The sequence below is a fragment of the Dermacentor albipictus genome, chromosome 4 (genome assembly GCF_038994185.2).
Source record: "Dermacentor albipictus isolate Rhodes 1998 colony chromosome 4, USDA_Dalb.pri_finalv2, whole genome shotgun sequence".
In the NCBI taxonomy this organism is placed as follows: Eukaryota; Metazoa; Arthropoda; class Arachnida; order Ixodida; family Ixodidae; genus Dermacentor; species Dermacentor albipictus.
Genome location: NC_091824.1, coordinates 118414179 through 118438524, shown reverse-complemented (window position 1 = coordinate 118438524; position 24346 = coordinate 118414179). Strand labels below are relative to the sequence as shown.

The window sequence follows — 24346 nt, the reverse complement described above, 5'->3', positions numbered from 1 at the left end:
ATATCAGCATCAGCAAGTGCCTGTGATGGAGTGATGTGTGCGAAGAATAATCGCTTTCGAGTGAACTTACTGCACCCGGCTGATTCAATCAGCATCAGCAAGTGCCTGTGATGGAGTGATGTGTGTGAAGAATAATCGCTTTCGAGTGAACTTACTGCACCCGGCTGATTCAATGTTTCCTTGGGCTATAGGCTTTACAAATTTTCATTTTTGCGAGAAAATTATTCTGAGCTTATTCGTTTAATTATCAGGTAAATCAGCATCAGCAAGTGCATGGGGAGTGATGTGTGCGAAGAATAATCGTTTTCGAGTGAACTTACTGGACCCGGCTGATTCAATATTTTCCTGGGCTATAGCCTTAGCAAATTTTGTATTTTTCCGAGAAAATTATTCTGAGCTTGTTCGTTTAATTATCACGTAAATCAGCATCAGCAAGTGCATGGGGAGTGATGTGTGCGAAGAATAATCGTTTTCGAGTGAACTTACTGGACCCGGCTGATTCAATATTTTCTTGGGCTATAGCCTTAGCAAATTTTGTATTTTTCCGAGAAAATTATTCTGAGCTTGTTCGTTTAATTATCACGTAAATCAGCATCAGCAAGTGCCTGGGGAGTGATGTGTGCGAAGAATAATCGCTTTCGAGTGAACTTACTGCACCCGGCTGATTCAATGTTTCCTTGGGCTATAGGCTTTACAAATTTTCATTTTTGCGAGAAAATTATTCTGAGCTTGTTCGTTTAATTATCACGTAAATCAGGATCAGCAAATGCATGGGGAGTGATGTTTGCGAAGTATAATCGTTTTCGAGTGAACTTACTGGACCCGGCTGATTCAATATTTTCCTAGGCTATAGCCTTAGCAAATTTTTTATTTTTCCGAGAAAATTATTCTGAGCTTGTTCGTTTAATTATCACGTAAATCAGCATCAGCAAGTGCATGGGGAGTGATGTGTGCGAAGAATGATCGTTTTCGAGTGAACTTACTGGACCCGGCTGATTCAATATTTTCCTGGGCTATAGCCTTAGCAAATTTTTTATTTTTCCGAGAAAATTATTCTGAGCTTGTTCGTTTAATTATCACGCAAATCAGGATCAGCAAGTGCATGGGGAGTGATGTTTGCGAAGAATAATCCTTTTCGAGTGAACTTACTGGACCCGGCTGATTCAATATTTTCCTGGGCTATAGCCTTAGCAAATTTTTTATTTTTCCGAGAAAATTATTCTGAGCTTCTTCGTTTAATTATCACGTAAATCAGGATCAGCAAGTGCATGGGGAGTGATGTGTGCGAAGAATAATCGTTTTCGAGTGAACTTACTGGACCCGGCTGATTCAATATATTATTGGGCTATAGCCTTAGCAAATTTTTATTTTTCCGAGAAAATTAATCTGATGTTATTCGTTTGATTATATTACGTAAATGAGCATCAGCAAGTGCCTGGGGAGTGATGTGTGCGAAGAATAATCGCTTTCGAGTGAACTTACTGCACCCGGCTGATTCAATATTTCCTTGGGCTATAGGCTTTGCAAATTTTTTATTTTTCCGAGAAAATTATTCTGAGCTTGTTCGTTTAATTATCACGTAAATCAGGATCAGCAAATGCATGGGGAGTGATGTTTGCGAAGTATAATCGTTTTCGAGTGAACTTACTGGACCCGGCTGATTCAATATTTTCTTCGGCTTATAGCCTTAGCAAATTTTTATTTTTCCGAGAAAATTAATCTGAGCTTGTTCGTTTAATTATCACGTAAATCAGCATCAGCAAGTGCATGGGGAGTGATGTGTGCGAAGAATAATCGTTTTCGAGTGAACTTACTGGACCCGGCTGATTCAATATTTTCCTGGGCTATAGCCTTAGCAAATTTTTTATTTTTCCGAGAAAATTATTCTGAGCTTGTTCGTTTAATTATCACGTAAATCAGGATCAGCAAGTGCATGCGGAGTGATGTGTGCGAAGAATAATCGTTTTCGAGTGAACTTACTGGACCCGGCTGATTCAATATTTTCCTGGGCTATAGCCTTAGCAAATTTTTATTTTTGCGAGAAAATTAATCTGAGGTTATTCGTTTGATTATCACGTAAATCAGCATCAGCAGGTGCCTGGGGAGTGATGTGTGCGAAGAATAATCGTTTTCGAGTGAACTTACTGGACCCGGCTGATTCAATATTTTCCTAGGCTATAGCCTTAGCAATATTTTATTTTTCCGAGAAAATTATTCTGAGCTTGTTCGTTTAATTATCACGTAAATCAGCATCAGCAAGTGCATGGGGAGTGATGTTTGCGAAGAATAATCGCTTTCGAGTGAACTTACTGGACCCGGCTGATTCAATATTTTCCTGGGCTATAGCCTTAGCAAATTTTTTATTTTTCCGAGAAAATTATTCTGAGCTTGTTCGTTTAATTATCACGTAAATCAGGATCAGCAAGTGCATGGGGAGTGATGTTTGCAAAGAATAATCGTTTTCGAGTGAACTTACTGGACCCGGCTGATTCAATATTTTCCTGGGCTATAGCCTTAGCAAATTTTTTATTTTTCCGAGAAAATTATTCTGAGCTTGTTCGTTTAATTATCACGTAAATCAGCATCAGCAAGTGCATGGGGAGTGATGTGTGCGAAGAATAATCGTTTTCGAGTGAACTTACTGGACCCGACTGATTCAATATTTTCCTGGGCTATAGCCTTAGCAAATTTTTTATTTTTCCGAGAAAATTATTCTGAGCTTGTTCGTTTAATTATCACGTAAATCAGGATCAGCAAGTGCATGGGGAGTGATGTTTGCGAAGAATAATCGTTTTCGAGTGAACTTACTGGACCCGGCTGATTCAATATTTTCCTGGGCTATAGCCTTAGCAAATTTTTTATTTTTCCGAGAAAATTATTCTGAGCTTGTTCGTTTAATTATCACGTAAATCAGGATCAGCAAGTGCATGGGGAGTGATGTGTGCGAAGAATAATCGTTTTCGAGTGAACTTACTGGACCCGGCTGATTCAATATTTTCCTGGGCTATAGCCTTAGCAAATTTTTTATTTTTCCGAGAAAATTATTCTGAGCTTGTTCGTTTAATTATCACGTAAATCAGGATCAGCAAGTGCATGAGGAGTGATGTTTGCAAAGAATAATCGTTTTCGAGTGAACTTACTGGACCCGGCTGATTCAATATTTTCCTGGGCTATAGCCTTAGCAAATTTTTTATTTTTCCGAGAAAATTATTCTGAGCTTGTTCGTTTAATTATCACGTAAATCAGCATCAGCAAGTGCATGGGGAGTGATGTGTGCGAAGAATAATCGTTTTCGAGTGAACTTACTGGACCCGACTGATTCAATATTTTCCTGGGCTATAGCCTTAGCAAATTTTTTATTTTTCCGAGAAAATTATTCTGAGCTTGTTCGTTTAATTATCACGTAAATCAGCATCAGCAAGTGCATGGGGAGTGATGTGTGCGAAGAATAATCGTTTTCGAGTGAACTTACTGGACCCGACTGATTCAATATTTTCCTGGGCTATAGCCTTAGCAAATTTTTTATTTTTCCGAGAAAATTATTCTGAGCTTGTTCGTTTAATTATCACGTAAATCAGGATCAGCAAGTGCATGGGGAGTGATGTTTGCGAAGAATAATCGTTTTCGAGTGAACTTACTGGACCCGGCTGATTCAATATTTTCTTGGGCTATAGCCTTAGCAAATTTTTATTTTTCCGAGCAAATTAATCTGAGCTTATTCGTTTGATTATCACGTAAATCAGCATCAGCAAGTGCCTGGGGAGTGATGTGTGCGAAGAATAATCGTTTTCGAGTGAACTTACTGGACCCGGCTGATTCAATATTTTCTTGGGCTGTAGCCTTAGCAAATCTTTATTTTTCCGAGAAAATTATTCTGAGCTTGTTCGTTTAATTATCACGTAAATCAGCATCAGCAAGTGCCTGGGGAGTGATGTGTGCGAAGAATGATCGTTTTCGAGTGAACTTACTGGACCCGGCTGATTCAATATTTTCTTGGGCTATAGCCTTAGCAAATTTTTATTTATCCGAGAAAATTAATCTGAGCTTATTCGTTGAATTATGACGTATATCAGCATCAGCAAGCGCGTCGGGAGTGATGTATGCGAAGAATAATCGCTTTCGAGTGAACTTACTGGACCCGGCTGATTCAATATTTTCATGAGCTATAGGGGTTTACAAATTTTCATTTTTCCGTGAAAATTAATCTGAGCTTATTCGTTTGATTATCACGTAAATCAGCATCAGCAACTGCCTGGGGAGTGATGTGTGCGAAGAATGATCGTTTTCGAGTGAACTTACTGGACCCGGCTGATTCAATATTTTCTTGGGCTATAGCCTTAGCAAATTTTTATTTTTCCGAGAAAATTAATCTGAGCTTATTCGTTGAATTATCACGTATATCAGCATCAGCAAGCGCGTCGGGAGTGATGTATGCGAAGAATAATCGCTTTCGAGTGAACTTACTGGACCCGGCTGATTCAATATTTTCATGGGCTATAGGCTTTACAAATTTTCATTTTTCCGTGAAAATTAATCTGAGCTTATTCGTTTGATTATCACGTAAATCAGCATCAGCAGGTGCCTGGGGAGTGATGTGTGCGAAGAATAATCGTTTTCGAGTGAACTTACTGGACCCGGCTGATTCAATATTTTCTTGGGCTGTAGCCTTAGCATATCTTTATTTTTCCGAGAAAATTATTCTGAGCTTGTTCGTTTAATTATCACGTAAATCAGCATCAGCAAGTGCCTGGGGAGTGATGTGTGCGAAGAATGATCGTTTTCGAGTGAACTTACTGGACCCGGCTGATTCAATATTTTCTTGGGCTTAGCAAATTTTTATTTATCCGAGAAAATTAATCTGAGCTTATTCGTTGAATTATGACGTATATCAGCATCAGCAAGCGCGTCGGGAGTGATGTATGCGAAGAATAATCGCTTTCGAGTGAACTTACTGGACCCGGCTGATTCAATATTTTCATGGGCTATAGGCTTTACAAATTTTCATTTTTCCGTGAAAATTAATCTGAGCTTATTCGTTTGATTATCACGTAAATCAGCATCAGCAACTGCCTGGGGAGTGATGTGTGCGAAGAATGATCGTTTTCGAGTGAACTTACTGGACCCGGCTGATTCAATATTTTCTTGGGCTATAGCCTTAGCAAATTTTTATTTTTCCGAGAAAATTAATCTGAGCTTATTCGTTGAATTATCACGTATATCAGCATCAGCAAGCGCGTCGGGAGTGATGTATGCGAAGAATAATCGCTTTCGAGTGAACTTACTGGACCCGGCTGATTCAATATTTTCATGGGCTATAGGCTTTACAAATTTTCATTTTTCCGTGAAAATTAATCTGAGCTTATTCGTTTGATTATCACGTAAATCAGCATCAGCAGGTGCCTGGGGAGTGATGTGTGCGAAGAATAATCGTTTTCGAGTGAACTTACTGGACCCGGCTGATTCAATATTTTCCTAGGCTATAGCCTTAGCAAATTTTTTATTTTTCCGAGAAAATTATTCTGAGCTTGTTCGTTTAATTATCACGTAAATCAGCATCAGCAAGTGCATGGGGAGTGATGTGTGCGAAGAATGATCGTTTTCGAGTGAACTTACTGGACCCGGCTGATTCAATATTTTCTTGGGCTGTAGCCTTAGCAAATCTTTATTTTTCCGAGAAAATTATTCTGAGCTTGTTCGTTTAATTATCACGTAAATCAGCATCAGCAAGTGCCTGGGGAGTGATGTGTGCGAAGAATGATCGTTTTCGAGTGAACTTACTGGACCCGGCTGATTCAATATTTTCTTGGGCTATAGCCTTAGCAAATCTTTATTTTTCCGAGAAAATTATTCTGAACTTATTCGTTTGATTATCTCGTAAATCAGCATCAGCAAGTGCCTGGGGAGTGATGTGTGCGAAGAATAATCGTTTTCGAGTGAACTTACTGGACCCGGCTGATTCAATATTTTCTTGGGCTGTAGCCTTAGCAAATCTTTATTTTTCCGAGAAAATTATTCTGAGCTTGTTCGTTTAATTATCACGTAAATCAGCATCAGCAAGTGCCTGGGGAGTGATGTGTGCGAAGAATGATCGTTTTCGAGTGAACTTACTGGACCCGGCTGATTCAATATTTTCTTGGGCTATAGCCTTAGCAAATTTTTATTTTTCCGAGAAAATTAATCTGAGCTTATTCGTTGAATTATCACGTATATCAGCATCAGCAAGCGCGTCGGGAGTGATGTATGCGAAGAATAATCGCTTTCGAGTGAACTTACTGCACCCGGCTGATTCAATATTTTCATGGGCTATAGGCTTTACAAATTTTCATTTTTCCGAGAAAATTAATCTGAGCTTATTCGTTGAATTATCACGTAAATCAGCATCAGCAAGCGCGTGGGGAGTGATGCATGCGAAGAATAATCGCTTTCGAGTGAACTTACTGCACCCGGCTGATTCATTATTTTCATGGGCTATAGGCTTTACAAATTTTTATTTTTCCGAGAAAATTAATCTGAGCATATTCGTTGAATTATCACGTATATCAGCATCAGCAAGCGCGTCGGGAGTGATGTATGCGAAGAATAATCGCTTTCGAGTGAACTTACTGCACCTGGCTGATTCAATATTTTCATGGGCTATAGGCTTTACAAATTTTCATTTCTCCGAGAAAATTAATCTGAGCTTATTCGTTGAATTATCACGTAAATCAGCATCAGCAAGCGCGTGGGGAGTGATGCATGCGAAGAATAATCGCTTTCGAGTGAACTTACTGCACCCGGCTGATTCATTATTTTCATGGGCTATAGGCTTTACAAATTTTCATTTTTCCGAGAAAATTAATCTGAGCTTATTCGTTTGATTATCACGTAAATCAGCATCAGCAAGCGCGTGGGGAGTGATGCATGCGAAGAATAATCGCTTTCGAGTGAACTTACTGCACCCGGCTGATTCAATATTTTCATGGGCTATAGGCTTACCACTCTTATCTTCTTCCGGGGAGATTAATCTCAGCTTATTCTTTTAATGATCGCGTAAATTGGCGTGAGCGTATGCGTGGGGAGTGATGTATGCGAAGTACCAGCGCTTTAGAGATAACTTTAGAGTGAGAGCCAAGTTGAAACAATGTTGTATGTATGCCAAGAAGGACGATGTGCACCTGACTCTGGAGTATCACCGTGAATGTGCTGGTTTATTTGAAGCATTGTGGGCGGTACGTGTTACCATCAACGTATTTCATTTCCTTCTCGTCCTCCCACGGTATCGTGTAAATTATCTATGGGGAATGTTCCTTTGTTTCTTGGAGTAGTTTTCCAGACAATGCGACTGCATTGTAGAGCATTTTACAAGCTTGGGCAGTGTGAAATGACGAAATTGAATTGTTGCACGTAGTTCAAACGCCTTGCAGCTCAAGGTTGTGCCATATGGAGGTGTGTCAGTGCCTGGTGGTTAGTGAAAACTGTGTGTTTGGTTCCTTCTGGATGTTCGGAAATACTGAGCAGTTTTCTGGACTTCTTTTTTTTTTTCTTCTACTGTAATGTGTGGCAAACCTGTTACTGTGTGGTTTATCACATGTAATACATCTAGAACCTCTTCTAGAGCAATACAGTCGAAAAGGAAGAAAACCCCACATATTTCATTAATTCATTCATTCAAATAACTTTATTGAGTGCCCTGCGATTTGTTGGGGTGGGCCTGGACCCCGCCTAGGTTTCGGCCAAGGGTTGTTGGCGCTTGACGGCTTCCTCGGCTCGCTGGATGGCCCAGAGTTGGTGCTGCAGGTCCACGCTGAGCAACGCAGACTCCCAGCGTGCGCGAAGGTTGTCCCTGTTTGAGGCTGCATCACCGTTATCCTGTATTATAGCTGTACATTCCCATAGGATATGCTCCAGGGTGGCTCTAAGTCGCCATGTCTGCACTTGTCAGTCGTGTACAAATCTGGGTGTATTAGGTGCATGGTAGCTGGACTCGGATAGGATCTGGTCTGTAACTGCCGCCATTCGACAGACTGATTTTTGCTTACGGACCCAGCCTCGGTTAGCCCCGCCTCGCCGACAACCCCACATATTTGCCCGAATTTTACACCCACGCTATAGTAATAAAATGTATAGCGACTGTAGCACTGCAAATAATTTCTTTGTTTTGTTGCTTTCTTATTTTTTTGTGAATCAGAAACATTTCATATAATATGGGAAAAGTCATAAATCAAAAGGTGATTTTAACAATTTGCAGAATGGAAATGAGTCCAAAAAAATATCAGTGCATTCGTTATCTGTTTCTTAGGCTGCTGGTGAGTTTTGATTTAAATCCTGTGGCTCATGCCAACTACAGCATTCGTTTGATCATCGAGAACCTTCCTTCCTTCCTCCGTTCCTGAGCCAAAGATTAATTAATGTATCATATATGATACAGCGTACTGTTTGCGTTCTTTTGTGGAGGAGATGAGAGATTTGTTCCTTCGCGAAATAACCTATCTGGTGGAAAAATATAACGTTTCTGAGTGATATATACTGTTCATTAACACCATTATTTGTGATGAATAGATGAACAATGGAAAATTTCAACAGTGTTTGCGATAAAGATGGCTTGAGGCTAACATGTTCCAAGAGGTAATGACAACAGCTATAAAAAATAACTCTTGGACGAAGAGGAAAAAGGTTTTCTTTCAGGTTGCATCATGTTCTTAAAGGCAACGCAATTCTACGGAAAGAAATAATGAAGTCCAAAGTTTACAAATGTGTAACTCTGCCACAAAAATATAAGTGGCTGTTCTGTCAACTGCATCGGTTAGAGAATCTAAAGCGGACAAAGTTGACATATGAATGTATAGCTTACGTAAATTTGTTCCTATGTTTACGAGCCTTCTGCAAAAGTCCTATTGACACAACATTCATATAGTTCACAACAGTGTGCAACACATCAATTTTGTCTGCTTTGGATGTATTATTAGTTATTGTTAAGAAATAATGCAATATTATTTTTATTGCCCAGTTACAATGTTGCAAAAGTGATAGCTTCGTTTTTCCTAGAAATTTAGCAATTTTTAAGAATTTGTATAACATAATTGACAGCCTAAATCAATATTCCACTTCCAAAAGTTGCTACTGTTTACTTTTTCTTTAATGCCAAAAACCTAATCAAATTTGATGCAGTTTTTGCCGAGAAAACCGATTTCTCCGTTCCCATGTACTTAGATTTGAGCCCCCGAGCTTAAGATTCCCCTTATTGTGAACTATCTGCTCGAAATGTGAGTCCATCACGTCGCCTGTGCGACGTAACACTAAATGCGCCAACAAGCCGAACAGGGGTTTACTGAATGAAGTTCTGCCGCATAGTAAGTTTACATGGCAACGCTTCTAAGCTACTCTAAGCGCACACAAAGCGACGTAATAACACATATTTTCCGAGTTTAAGTATCGTAGAAAATTTTATAAAAAATCAGTCGTCAAACTTTTCCGACGAAGGGTATAATTACGGTAAGTCTGTTACAAGTAACGGTACTATCGCACCTCAAGGACGGCAATCTTGCAAAGATGGACAAGGCTAAGAAGTCTAGAACTAATAAGCGTTTACGAAGGTGAAACACCTCCATGAAATGTTTTGTCCCACCTTTATATTTTGCACTTAAGTCCTCCTTTTATTTCGCTCTACAACGACATCATTCATTTGGGCAAGAAATTTCTTCATCAGTGGTTATTGAAGCAAACTGATTGACAGGCCACGAAGCGCGAACCGGACTGTTGCAAAAAATTGCACAGACAGATAGGCGTAGAAGACAACGCCTCTAACCACAAAGCATCGCACGCTATTTATTAGCTGTAAATCGGCAACGAGCATGAACTCGGTTGTCGATTAAAGCAGCTGCCACGGCAGTTGTCGGACACAATTTAAATCATGTGGCCCATGCCAACTACAGCATTCGTTTGATCATCGAGAACATTCATTCATTCATTCATTCATTCATTCATTCATTCATTCATTCATTCATTCATTCATTCATTCATTCTTACCTTCTTTCTTTCTCTGTCCCTCATTTATTTATTTCTCTTGTCCTTTTGAGTTCGGTTTCTGTACAGTTCCGAACGGCAATGCAGAAAAGCCGACGCGCAGCAACTGGTCGCGTTTACGTTTTCTAATACTGCTCATAGATGGCGACAGGAGTCGCGCTGTCAATGTGATCGAGCCACGGCGCGCTCGCTCTCCACGGTCGTGGCGTGGCGCGATGTGCGTTCTCGCGTCCTTGAATTCGAAAACGCGCCGGAGGGGCGACCGTTGCGGCGGCGGCGTCCGCTCCTGGAGCCGACGGCTCGCGTCTCGTTCCTCCCCCTTGTTTCACGTCGCCTTCCTTCCTCGAGCGTCGTCGTCTGCACTGCGTTCGCCCTCTCTCGTCAACGCCGCCGCAGCAGCAAGCCCGGAGATGCAACCATCCAGGGAGACCGTTATATTCAAATTTATGCGCCGCCCTCGCCTCCCTCTCCTCCTGACCGGACGCCTCGTGGTCGCTCTCTTCGGTTTTGATCGGGCTGGGCAAATACTTCTCGGGCTTTTACGAAAGAAAGTGGAGGAAACCCCAAGGCACCGAAGTCGTCGGAGTAAAATATGTCGCCCTGTACGGAAGCAGAGAGTGGCGGTTATTAGAAAGCACATTGAAACGAAGCGTAAAACAGTGCGAAAATCAGCGTATAAGTGGCGCAGATGTTAAAGTTGCGAATAAGAAAACTTTTGTTTTAGGTTAGTTTTACTTCTGAACCAAACTAGGCTACCGCAGAAGCAGTGGCCGCTGAGTGCCATAGCAACAAGAAAGTAGTCAAAATAGCTTTGCAATTATGAACCATTGAAACGTGCATTACGCGTGAAATAAAATAAAATTTCGGCGCATCTCAACAGGAGGCGAACCCAGCTCGTCTCTCGTTGAAGCAGGGAGCAGTGAAAGTGGAAACAGTGACAGCGACTTTTTGGCGTAACTCGGACGTTTGTTCGATTTCCTTTTTTCGCTGATCACCGCACGATTCAGCACACTCCTTTATCCGAAATAAACGTTATAGAATTCACTTTTCTTTTCTTTCTGTAAATTTAGTGTGAAACGACAACTTGCAGCTCGATGGTTTTCGGACATAGAGACGGGCTGTTGACCTAGTGAAGGCAGCATCACATAAATGAAAAACGTGACTTTAATATAACCTAAGGCTCGACTACAGTACAACCAAACCCGATTTTTTTTAATGCTTCGGCTGGTGCCTGGCCACGCTAGTCGAGGTACTTCATTTGCAGTAAACATGCAACTTAAGTGTTAAAGTAAAAAAAAAATAGTGAAAAACGAATGATTTTTGTGGATCATATTGAAACATACAGCAAATGTATATATTTAATAAATATTCTTACCAATTCAACTGACTAGTTCCTAAACGAGCGAATCCATCCTTCGCGAGCTGGTAGTTTTTAATGCGAAAGCATTTCTATGCCTACGCAACGAGAAAATTTGTCCGTCCGTTCATGACGTAAGACGAATCGCAATAAATAAATAATGCATATAACAAAAATTAATTCGGAAGTAAAAAAGGTTCACGCGGGCGAGTTTCAAACCTAGGACCCCACGTTCAGAAGCGGAGTGTCTTGCCTACTGGGCTAAGAACGCTTTTTTTTTGTTTGTTTCGATATTGCACTGGACTAGACACCTGAGCTTGCAGGATTCGAATATATCTGAACCATATCGATGTGTTGTACCGGCAGTACAAGACAAATGGTAAAGGAGAACTGTTTCTATGAAGGCTTTGTTGATTTGATTTCATTGATTTGATGCTTTGATTTAGTGATGCCTGAATAAAAGCCACCTCTAGGACCATGCACATGTAGAGCCGACTTGGTGCATTTCATTTCATTTTCTTTTCATTTCATTTTCATTTCATTTTCATTTCCTTAAAGACCGCGTAGTAGGCGTATTACATAATGGGTGGGAATAGAACATATGCAAACAAGTGTTATAATGCATTACTTGAATTGGCAAGAATATTTATTGAATATACACATCTGCTCTATGTCTCAATATGATCCACAAAAATCATGCGTTGTTCACGCATTAAAAAAATCGGGTTTGGTTGTACTGCAGTCGAGCCTTAGGTCATATTAAAGTCACGTTTTGCATCTTAGACATAAGGAAAATTCCGAGTGCCAAACATGCCACATCCCTGACGCGTGTTGGTGGTCGCGGGATGTGCCTTCCGTTGGGGCGTTCCTTCACCGACCGAAATGCCACGGATCTCTGAGGGCTCATGCTCTTCACGTCGCGCACCACACACAGATAAGCAGTCAATGAGTTGTTAAGGATGAAAAGTAGTGATTATGTGTTATATTGGTCGCATCACGCTTGATTGTGGCTCGACGCAGATGGATAAGGACTAAAGAGCAATAAGGGCTTATAATCGAAGCAATTCTTATCGTGTTAATAAGTCCCCATAAGGTTTGATAAGTGCCGGATCAAGTCCGGTTACGTTGATAAGGACCGATAAGAGTAGATAAGGGTCAGACCGAGTCCCATAAAGTTCATAACAACCAATAAGAGTTTAAGAGGTTCGGTCTAGTCCGATAGGGTTGATTACGACTGATAAGGGTTGACAAATATTTAAACTGGTCAGATCGAGTTTCACCGTGTTGCATGGAGATGAGTAAGTTGCACAATGCTTAGGCGTACTTAGACAAATCCCAGAAAAGCTTCTGCGTGTTTTTTTTTTTTCACTGTCGCCTGTCTATGCCTGTTCAAGAGTGCCTGTTGGTATTTTTTTCTCAACTATGCGTGCACTGGGCGAATCCCGTAAGTTGCTCTTGGATGTGCCTGAATGCGCAAGCAGAAGTGGTAAGCTCAGGCTGCAAGTGAATATGAGTCCTGGGGTGCTGCATGCTGCATCACGCTATTTTCACTCAAATTCTCAAACTTCCTAGTGCGCAGGTTATTCGCAGGCGCTCGAACTGCTGAAGAATGTTATAGAGAACGACGCCGTAAAAGCGGTGGCCATGGTACCGCAAAACTGCGACCCACACTGTTAGGCAAACAGTATTTTGTTTAGTTTTATTTAGTTTTCTATCGTACCCTTTTGATGATATAAGCCATCTATCCATCTGAATGATCTTATCTACACTGAACAGCACACTCGCCTGGCATGCAACGAACGTGTTTCGACACACAATGTTTTCAGGAGGCTTTGCTTGTAGCATGATACCATTCACACTACTATGAAGCGCGTGTATTAGCATAGGGACTGATGCATGCGTCAAACCAGTGCTTTTTTGAGAAGTGAGTGAACGTGGCTACTACGACATTAGAGCAGACTATAGGCCTAACTTTTTTTTCCCCCCACGAAAGCCAATCTGCGCATGTGCGTTACTCATCGCGTGAATTGACATCAGCATGTGTTAGTGTGGGAAGTGATGTATGCGCCAGATCAGCTCTTTTCAAAGAAGTAGTTGGACCGCGCTGCGCCGGCATTGTTACAGGCTGTATATATATGCTCAACTTTTTTTCTGTGATAACCAATTTGTGCATGTCCACTATTCATCGTATAAATTGCTTTCAGCACTTGTATTATCATGGGGAGTGATGCATTCACCAAACCAGTTCTTTCAAGAAGAGTGGGTGGGTCTGGGTGCGTCCATATTGTAACAGGATATAGGCTCAGCTTTATTTCAGCGAGGACCAATCTGCGCATGTCCGTTATTATTCGCTCGAGGGGACGTCATCACGTGCATTAACATAGGGAGTGATGTATGTGCCGAACCATGCAGCCCTTTCGAGAAAAATGAGCTTACCTGGCTGCGCCCACATTGATACAGGCTATATGCTTAACTTTCTTTCCATGATAGCCAGTCTATGCATGCCCGTTATTCATCGCGTGAATTGACTTCAGAAAGTGTCAGAGCTGAAGCTCACCTAATGTCGTAGCTCACTTCAGGAATCGGAGGTGATGTAAGCGCCAAACCAGTCGCTATTGCATACCAAGTGTCGAGTGCCATGCTGGATTATGGACCCTGTGTCATGCTGGTGTGCAAGAAGCTGCCGCGCTAGACTGGCATGGTATATACTGGGAGGCGCTGAGTTCTGGAGCGAAAAAAACGCGGTGCCCGCGTAGCACATGTGCATATTTTTTTCAATAAGGAAAGTGGCAGAGAGCATTTCACCGCAGTAAAGAAAACATCTGCCAAAAACTGCCATGATTCATTCGTTTTACCTACATATCCCAAGCCCAGCACTTTACCTCTACACCACCAGAATATTTTTAAACATGGTATTTATTACAATGAATGAAACGATGTATGCACATGAACTATTTACAATAACATGCACACCATGTGGTCATAAGCGATCGCTGGTAAACGGACAGTACGTAAAAAGGAAACCCCACACAAAGAAACATCTTCCATCGCTACAAAAACTTGAAAGGAGAAGTTAAACGCCTAATCAAAAGTTGATACCAACCCGGCTGGCACTCTTCTTGACCGTAATTGTCCTTCAAGTGCGTGATCATTTGAACGAAATGCGACCTTGAGGAACTTTTTCTTTCTGCATTTCGGTCTTGCATACGAGTTTTCGATAGGCTGTGCAGGCCTATCAGTAAAAACATATCGTATGGTACATTATCGCACGAAACAACAAGATATCAGATATTTTCAGAATCTAAATCAAAATAGTTCTGAAAATTTCCATGAGGGACATTCCAGAGTAAAATGGAAGCTTTACAATCAATAAAACAGTGTTGAATAGTTTCAGGCACGTCAGAAAGTTGACAGTTAATTGACGAAACGAAAATATTCTTTTTCCGAAGCCATGTTCTTACTGGCAAGGTGTCAGTGCGTAATTTGTAAAAAGAAAGTTGTCATAGAATAGGGGGGGGGGGGGGGAGGAAGTGGCAGTTTGCGCACTCTTGCAAGTATATCATCTCCTGGCAATCTGATGTATACTGATGGATAAAACAGCGGCGGGAGCAGCATCGGTGTTAAATCTTTGTAAATATTTTTGTTACACAGTTAATAAATAATCTTTAGAGAAACCAACAGACAGACAATCAATAGAAAAATAAACCTCACGCATGAACACACATAAACAAGGTCTAGAAAGAAAATTGGAGGACACCACGAATTCTGGCAGAACATGATCCAGGTTAACCTGCAAGAAGGCTTGTAATACCGCATGAGAGCTGTCCCGAAAAAAGACAAAGCGTTTTCACAGGATTATTTCAACATTTACATGGTCTTCTAATTTCGAATCTATGAGACGCGACAACATTTTTCGGCCAGTGAGTGCTGGAGGTGCATTTGTATGTGCCACAGTTAGTCACGCCACCAGAAGATGCTAGTGCACCAGTAATTCACCATGTAAACATCCAGTTTCATTCGTGGTTAAATGTCGTTCAGAGTCATGGTAGATGCGCTTTCTCCGCACAACTAAAACTTATTCAGCTATCAGATAGAAAAAGAATGTTGTCCGTATCGAATAGGGTGCCGTCATGTTTAACAACACTGATTTACTTTTACGATTGGTAATTTAACGTAGGAAAAGAATCTGAAGTCAAACGACGACCCGGGACTCTGTAGGGGCTGTTACTGTCGATTTTAAAAGCGTTTGAAGTTACTCGCGCAGAGAATGCATGATGGACCACGCCTTTGGCCGCTGAAAATACGATCAACAACTTCGTTGCATTCGATGGTTCTTGTCCCACTTATTTACAGGAAGGTGAACCGTGACCCCTCAATTCCAGACTGTCGTTTGGTTTGAGGCATTGTGGTTTAAGGAGGATACTGTCAGCACAAAATTTAATCTCCCGTATTGATGATTCATATATATCTCACATAACTCCTTGTCCTTCCCTAAAGTACAGCAGCAATCCTTAGTCTGGTTCCTTTCTGTTCGTCTTTCAGTGATTCAGGGACAATCCTCGCACTCAGTTTCCGTTTCCATGAATCGTTGCATGAGAACTGGTAACACTTGCCGGTTCAATTTCAAATTTTATGCAACTTTATGTGGCTTTATGTGACGTTCATAGATGGCCGATTCGCTCTCCCGAAACCTCTGGTACAATCCAAAGACACGGCTTCTCGCTAATGCTTCATCATATACACCCCTAATCATGTTCTATGTCTCACTACAGATTTTTCCTAGCCCAAGAAAGAGCGCAGTGTTTACTCATCTTGGAAATTTTGTCTATTGACATGGTTCATGTAAAGTCCAACTAAATGCACCAACAAGCCAAACAATCGCTTGCGAAACGCCGTCCTGCTGCTTAGAGAGTTCACGTGGAAACCCTTCCAAAGCTATGTATACACCGAGCATATAAAAAGCGACTCAATAACATCCACTTCTAGAGTTTGAATGTCATAACAAAATATACAAAAATCAATCCTTAAGCTTTTCTGACAAACTGGGTAAGTATTTGCATACAGCTGTGCGGTGGAGGTGACTTAGTTTAACAAACGACCAAATACGTCGGTTACGTTCGTAGCAGCTTCGATGCCATAGCTAGCAACACAGATTCAGTGTAGCACGCAAAGCAATGCTATCTTGTTTAGAAGTGTCAGCTGTATCGCAGGAACCAAGACAGGCAGGATATTCCTGCATTGTAGTGCTGCCTGAATTGCCCTATCAAAATGTCGACCACTCAACAGTACCCCTTGTCGTGAACCTCGCATGCTTCGGTTCAAAAGTACAAACAACTGAACTCAAAATCAACGTCATTGCTTCGCCGGCCCGCATGCGTATCATATATCTTCTTTCAACTTCTGTAAAGAGAAAATGAAGACGACCACGTAATTATTTCGAGTGCTGCCATCTACACCCTTTCGGTATGCACATATCCATTACTAAAAGAAACAAGAACACCACCTTGCACATTGCCGCACGACATGACTTTGGTATTCAGTGGCAGTGGTGGACCAAATCTTGTATTACTTCGTTATATATGTAGGCTTGAGTTTCGGGTAAGATGGCGTGACGATAACGACGATGATGACGACGACGACGACGGATCGAAAACGATGACTATACGGCGCAATGAAACAAAAAACGGACACAGCGAACCCAGTTTCCAGCTACTGTCGAAGTACAGTAAGCATAGGCACTGACACGTTTTACGGGTCACCCATATAAATGCCACGAGGCCATTTCCATGTAGCCAGTATCGCCACACAGACGAGAACATCAACGATGCCTAGCTCACTCAGCATTCATCCCAGGCAATGCTACTCGACGACGTGGAATCTCTGCCATACAATGACACGCACCGTATCGCTATCGCGAACAACCGAATAAATTAATTAAATTATGGGGTTTTACGTGCCAAAACCACTTTCTGATAATGAGGCACGCCGTAGTGGAGGACTCCGGAAATTTAAACCACCTGGGGTTCTTTAACGTGCACCTAAATCTAAGTAAACGGGTGTTTTCGCATTTCGCCCCCATCGAAATGCGACCGCCGTGGCCGGGATTCGATCCCGCGACCTCGTGCTCAGCAGCCCAACACCATAGCCACTCAGCAACCACGGCGGGTTCGCGAACCACCAAGAAAAGTCAGCCAGAAAGGTTCTAAAGCTTACAACCGTTGAAGATCATTTCTTCTTGTCGCTGTTATTCAGTAATCATATGTTGACGGTACTGTAACAGGAAGCTTCCTCTGCCTATCCTCCCGTCGTTTGGCGTGGCTGATGCCATGAGTCGGCATCTCGCCTGGTATATTTGTCGATAGAGAGATAGCAGGGGAATTCTGAATACGTGTATATAAACATTATATGCGCGCCAAATGCGGGCTCCAGCAAACGGGCTCATGTTAGCCCTGTATGCTGACCGAACAAGTATTGCCAGTAAACGCGCATGCGCATTGCGCAATGAAACACTAAATCACGGCCATAAAGCCTCCACACATAATGTGCCCTAATAAGTACCTCTACGTCACACAGACCTCTTAAAGAACTAATGACATGAGATTTCCGACTTAGTCTTTTTTTTTCTATAAATGAAAGTCTAACCCTCTAAGCCAAGCAAAAAAAAAGAATATTAGCAAGCTCCAGATGGTCCTAAATGACTCACAATAATATTTATCTCTACGAACAAATTTCTGCTACGATACGCAGGAAGTGCACGATGCGTCATGACGTCATGAAACATGTGTTCGTACACTGAGCTCTCGCGATCCCTGCGGCTGCCGCACGCGTGCCAGCCAGAAGAAATACGCCCAGCACTCCTATTCATTTTTTTTCATGAGCAACGTTAATTAATGCACGACATCAGCAAACTTTGCCCCGTCATGGTAGTGTCAATGGTACGAGATCCAGCGTTTCGAGACTAACTCTATCATCAAACTAAAGTAGCTTATAAATTTTTCCCATACTCGCTAATTGTTATTCTTTCACATGCTACGTAGGAACGTGAGGTACAGTTTGTACAAATTCGAAAATATGCATTGGTACTCCTTTTTTTTATGCAAAAGCTTTTAATGAAGGGAAAACCAGACATCCACAGTTCGTAGCAAATGCTACAAAGGAAACTTATGCGGGTTCCTCGAAAGAAAAGCCTCGCAGTTGACGAAAAATTCGTCCTGGTCCGGGACTCGAACCCGGGACCACCGCCTTTCCGGGGCAGCCGCTCTACCATCTGTGCTAACTAGGCATATAGCAGATGGCAGGGCGAAGTCGAATTTGTCAACAACTCGGAGCAAAGGCAACAGTTTGACGTAATAGTTCTACGGAAACCCGCAAGGTGGGGGTAGGCAATTAATGAAGGGAAAATCAGACATCCACCCAATGGAGCAAATGCTACAAAGGAAACCCATGCGGGTTCCTCGAAAGAAAAGCCTCGCAGTTGCACATGACATTCGAGGGCTGCCTTGTTTTACTTTATTTCACTTTCTATGATTACGCCATTGGGTATGCTCCAGTGGGTGTGTGCCCATTCTTGGCCAATCCTCCGGAGTCTGCATACGTGCCACTGTGACATAAGAGGAATGGATCCCTTAAATGTAAGGGGATATGCGTCGTACTTCTCTATGCGCACAACCGTCACCACGATCCGATCTTATCTCCACAAACATCATACACCACCTTGTCCTCCTGACGTCAAATCTCCCCAACTTTCCTTCCTTCTCTTCTTCCTCCTCCTGCTCCTCCTCCTGAAATCACCATGTAGACCTCGCACATTGTGCACGCCCTTTATGTGGAATTTACATGTCGGAGTGGCTTGCGAACGAGGCAGTGCATGAATATACAAATTATTTGAGACTAAATTTCGGATCTTCGCGGTGTTAAACGTCAACCTTGCATGAGATGAACCGTCCCATGCAATGAAAGTAAGCACAGTTGCTTCGCCTCCCTGTAAAAGTAGATTCACTCCCTTTAAAATCATGCAAAACAGATTGAAAAATCCGTAAGCCATGGCTGACACCAGAGCTACGCAGAGATTAAAAGAGAGGACCAGTTATATCGTTGTTTTATAGCCTCTCGTAGTCCTGATGACCTCAGTATTTTCGAACAGTAAAGTGTAATTAAGATATAACCATTACAAAAGAAATAAATTAACTGACAAGTTTCGGTTAGTAAGAAAGAAACAGTATGCCCTTTTTAGTTACTAAAACGAGACAACGCGAGGTGTTTTAGAACAGGATATTTAACCTCTTTGAATCCCTACCACGAACATAGTGACACTTTAGGTCTGAATAAGTTGTCAGGTTAGTGATGTTAGAATAACTGGCAAGGCTTATACAGTGCTGAGTAACGGTCATATGCTCTGCTAATCTAAACTAATCAAATCCATAAGGGCTTAGCGGGTAACGTTGATCAATTCTACAGCATTAATGAGAGGGTGGCTGTCGTCGTAATAAAGCTGAATAGGAAACATAGAATAAAGGTATAGTAAAAGCCTACTTTCGAACTCCCAGTCATGATGATGAAGAAACAGAACACATTTATGAAGATGACGAATTAGCGATGAGAAAGGTGCAAACTCAGCATGCTGTAGTCATGGGTGACTTTAACACAAGAGTCGGTAAAAAGTAGGCTGCGGAACAAGCAATTCATAACTATGGCATCGATTGTAGGAACACTAGAGGAGAGATGTTGGTAGAATTCGCGGAAAGGAACAAGCTCCGAATAATGAATACCATCTTCAGGAAGCGCAGTAATAGGAAGTAGACCTGGAAAAGCTGTACCGTAGAAGCAAGAAACGAAATAGATTTCATACTCTCTGCCGATCTCAGCGTAATGTAGAATGTAGAAGTATTAGGTAAAGTGCAGTGACCATAGGTTAGTGAGGTCTATGATTTCTTCCAAAGTGAAGAGAAAAAGAGTAAAATTAGTCTAAAAGAAAGACGCCAAGTTAGACGCAGTAAGGGTAAAAGACGAATTATGGCTGGTGCTCGCAAACAAATATGCAGCTTTAGAACAGCAAGATTAATATAACAGAGGAAATGAATGAGATCGCAACTGGGCTGTTCTTATGAGCAGCAACTGAAGTGGGAGGTAAGGCACCAAGGCATCCAGTGGGTAAGCTCTCCCAAGTAACAAAGCACCTAATAAAGAAACGACAAAGCATGGAAGTGTCTAACTCAAGAATCGGTCACAATTCGCTGAACGGTCAAAACTGATCGACAAGAAGAGAGTAAGGGATATTCGAAATGGCAACGTGCTAAACACTGAAGATGCAGTAAAAATGGCCGCAGCATGAAATCAGCGAGAAGAAAATTTGGCATAGGACAAGGCAGGATGTATGCACTGAAAGATAGGCAGGGTAATGTCCTCATCAATTTTCATGATATAGTAAAAGCAGCAGAATAAATATATAATGACCTGTACAACACCCAGAGCAGCCACGCTACCTTCATTCGAAGTTGCGGTGAATAGGATACAAAGGCTCCTTCTATAACTAGCGATGAAGTTAAACGGCCCTCGCAAAACACGACAAGGGGAAAAGCGGCAGAAGAAGATGGACTACCATTCAATTTAATGAAAGATGGAGAAGATATCATGTTTGAAAAGCCTGCGGTACAACTTCAAGTGTGCCAGAAAACTGGAAGAATGACAACATTATACTAATCCATAAGGGAGATGTTAAAGAATTGAAGAATTTAGACCCATTAGCTTTCTTTCAGGATTCTATAAAATTTTCACAAAAATAATTTCAAGTAGAATAAGGGCAATAATTGACTTCAAACAACCAAGAGGTTCGCTTCAGGAAGGGATATTCTACAGTGGATCACATCCGTGCCATCAATCTGGTGATTCAGAAACCTGCGGAGTACAATAAACCCTTCCATGCGGCTTTAGTAAATTATGAAAAGGCATTTCATTCAATGGAGATACCATCAGTCATGGAAGCATTGTGTAATCAAGGAGTACTGGAGGTATACGTGAATATATCTTAGCAAATATCTACAAAGATTCCACAGATACCTCGGTTCTCCACAACAAAATAGAAAATTACCTATCAAGAAAGGGTCAGACAAGAAGGCACAATCTCTCCAATGCTATTCACTGCATCCATAAAAGAAGTATTCAAGCTATCAGACTGGGAAGGCTTAGGAGTGAGGATTAACGGCGAATATCTCAACGGCTTTCGCTTAGCAGGTGACATTGTGCTGTTCAGCAGCACTGGGGACAAATTACAACAAATGATTGAGGACTTTAGCCGAGAAAGTGTCAGATTAATATGCAGAAGACAAATAATGTTCAATAGCCTGGCAAGGGAACAAGAATTCAGGATCACCACTCAGCCTATAGGGTCTTTACAGGAGCACACGTTTATTTAGCTCAGTTAGTCACAAGGGAGCCTGATCATGAGGAGGAAATTCACGGAATAAAGAAGGGGTGGAGTGCATACGGCAGGCATTAGCAAATCTCGAGTGGGAGCTTACCACTGTCATTGAAAATAAAAGTGTACAATCATTGCATTCAACAGGTGCTGACATACGGGGAAGAAACTTGGAGGTTAACAAATAAGCTCTAGAACAAGTTAAGGACCACGCAAAGAGCGATATAACGAAAAATGTTCGCCGTAATGTTAATAGACAGGAAGCTAGCAGTGGATCAGAGTAAACGGGCATAGCCGATATTCCAGTTGACATTAAGAGAAAAAATGTGGCTGGGCAGGCCATGTAGAATGCGTAGGGTAGATGACTGGTGGTCCCTTATAGTTACAGAATGGGTGCCAAAGGAAAGGAAGCGCAATCGAGGACGATAGAAAACTAGGTGGTGTGATGAAATTAGGAAATTTGCAGGCGCAAGTTGGAATCAGCTAGCGCAAGACAGGGGTAATTGGAGATCGCAGTGAAGAGGCCTGCGTCCTGCAGGGGACATAAAGATATGATGATGATGATGAAGTAATGGAAGTGTCTCGAGCCTTGGCCAAGTAGGAACTGATAAGAAGTTATTCCGTATGAGAATATATACACCGAAGAATGGTGACGTGCTTGTCACGGGACGTAATACAAGACGTAAAATCAGATCTATTGCCGCGTCATCACGACCCTTCCATCGAAGTTTAACAGAAGGTATTATTTATTTAAATAAATCCACTATGGATGATCAGTCGTTTGTTTCTGCTGGATTGTGTAGCTGGGTTATCGCCGCAGTGGAGTCTTGCGTTTCGGCCGGCCTCGGTGCCACATGACCCGGAGTGGGTGGTATACGCACTTGCTGTTTTCAAGTGCTCGTACTGGAGGAAGCTTGAAGTGGTAGTCTGGCAATGGCTCCGACAGCTTCTCTGTATACCACGAGCGTCTCATTTGGTTTCGGCACCTGCAATGCACGTCGCCGTTGGTCGTCGTCACCATGTAGGAGACTGGACCCTTGACTCGAGGTCCTGCAGCGAAACTTCGGGCGCAGACCCTCGCCATCACCAAGTCATGAAAACATTGAGAGAGTGGTATACCTGCACCGCGCAAATGGTCTGGGTGCAATTTGGCAAACGCGAAGCGCTGCCTGCGTACCATATCAGCTCTGCTGTGCTCTTTTCCGTGGTTGAATGTGGGGTGGTATGCTACTTTCACCAAAAATTAGACGTCTTGCACTGGGTATCATTTCCTGACTGTTTCTTCGATGCTTCTTTCCCTTCGATCACCATTCACTCGGTCCTTCCATTATTAGCAGGGTGGTAAGGCTCTGTGAACGACGAAAGAGCACCGTTAAGATTGAAAAAAAAATTCACCTGTTTGCATGTGAAATCTGTTCCGTTATCGGAAACGATAACGCCCAGAACCCCATACATTGCAAGAGCGCACACAGTGCCGTGATTACTGCCGATGTTTCTATGAAAGGCATGATCTGTACCTGGATCCAGTTGGAATATGTGTCTACGACAACAAGAATAGCTTCGTCCTTCACTAGTTCAGCAAAATCTATGTGCAACCGGCTCCAATGCTGATCTGGGCGAACCCAAAAATGAATTGGTGGTATTGAGTCACTTTTGTGGCTGCCTTGACATCTGTCGCATTTACGCATGAAATCTCCGATTTCTTCGTCCATTTTCGGGCACCACATTAGAGACCTAGCATGTTTTTTCAGTATGACTTGCGCGTAACAAGCTAAGTACGTCGTTTCTTGCTACTTCTGATATGACTAATATGTTGTCCCAGAAAATGCGATCGCGATGCAGCGATAATTCTGTCCACCTCACCTCGTGAGCAGCAAACGTGTTGTTTACTTTCATCGAAGGCCAACAAGAGAGAATCTAATCTTTCCGCTGCCGCGTTATCAACAACGAGATAGTACGCTTGAGCCACGTCCAGCTTTGCGAAAAATTTGCTCGATCCTAACGTTGAAAGCATCTCATCTGTCGTGGGTATCCTTGAAAAGCCTTGTTCACTGTACTGCTGTAATCACCGCACAAGCGTAGGGTCCGTTTTGTTTTCACAACAACGGGGGTGGTTAAAGAGTACTGTTTCCCATACTCCTTGTTCTGCTAGTCTGTATCTATGCTGCCACATCGTCCCGGATGGAGGAGGGTTCTGCCCTGCACTTCAGATAGGCAGACTGTGCTTTTCATTGCAGGTTTATATGCACCGGATCTTGAATGTAGCCCGCCAGATCATTTGCGAATGCACTTGGAAAGCGCTCAACGATTTCTGACCCATCAGACACCTTCTGTAGTGCATGAATATGAGCGCCTGAAGCCTTGAACCAACTTCTACGAGGCAGGCTGCTTCCGTGCTTGTTCACTATACTTGTAAAGGCAATATAGAGCAGTGGTCATTGAAGCACACTTCGACCATTGTCTCTCCCAGCATGTCAGTTGGTTCTTTCATCCAAGTTACGAGCTGCGTTCCGGTATTGTGAAGCGGAATTTTCCCTCCGCATTTTTCAATTGCTGGAAAAGTTTGAATGACC

General features: G+C 42.2%; 1 long non-coding RNA gene across 2 annotated transcripts in view; it reads right to left on the bottom strand.

Moving 5' to 3' along the window:
- Nucleotides 1-8959: 8959 nt before the first annotated feature.
- LOC135914695 (uncharacterized) overlaps nucleotides 8960-24346 on the bottom strand; it is a 63476-nt gene continuing 48089 nt past the window's right edge. Inside the window, exons 1-3 of one of the 2 annotated variants that reach the window (XR_010568380.2) lie at nucleotides 14463-14576; nucleotides 13917-14084; nucleotides 8960-10602 (exon numbers count right to left, since the gene is read on the bottom strand). This is a non-coding gene — a long non-coding RNA (uncharacterized lncRNA). Of the gene's footprint in view, nucleotides 10603-13916; nucleotides 14085-14462; nucleotides 14577-24346 lie in introns of those variants that run through there. The other variant, XR_011514059.1, reaches the window with a different exon arrangement.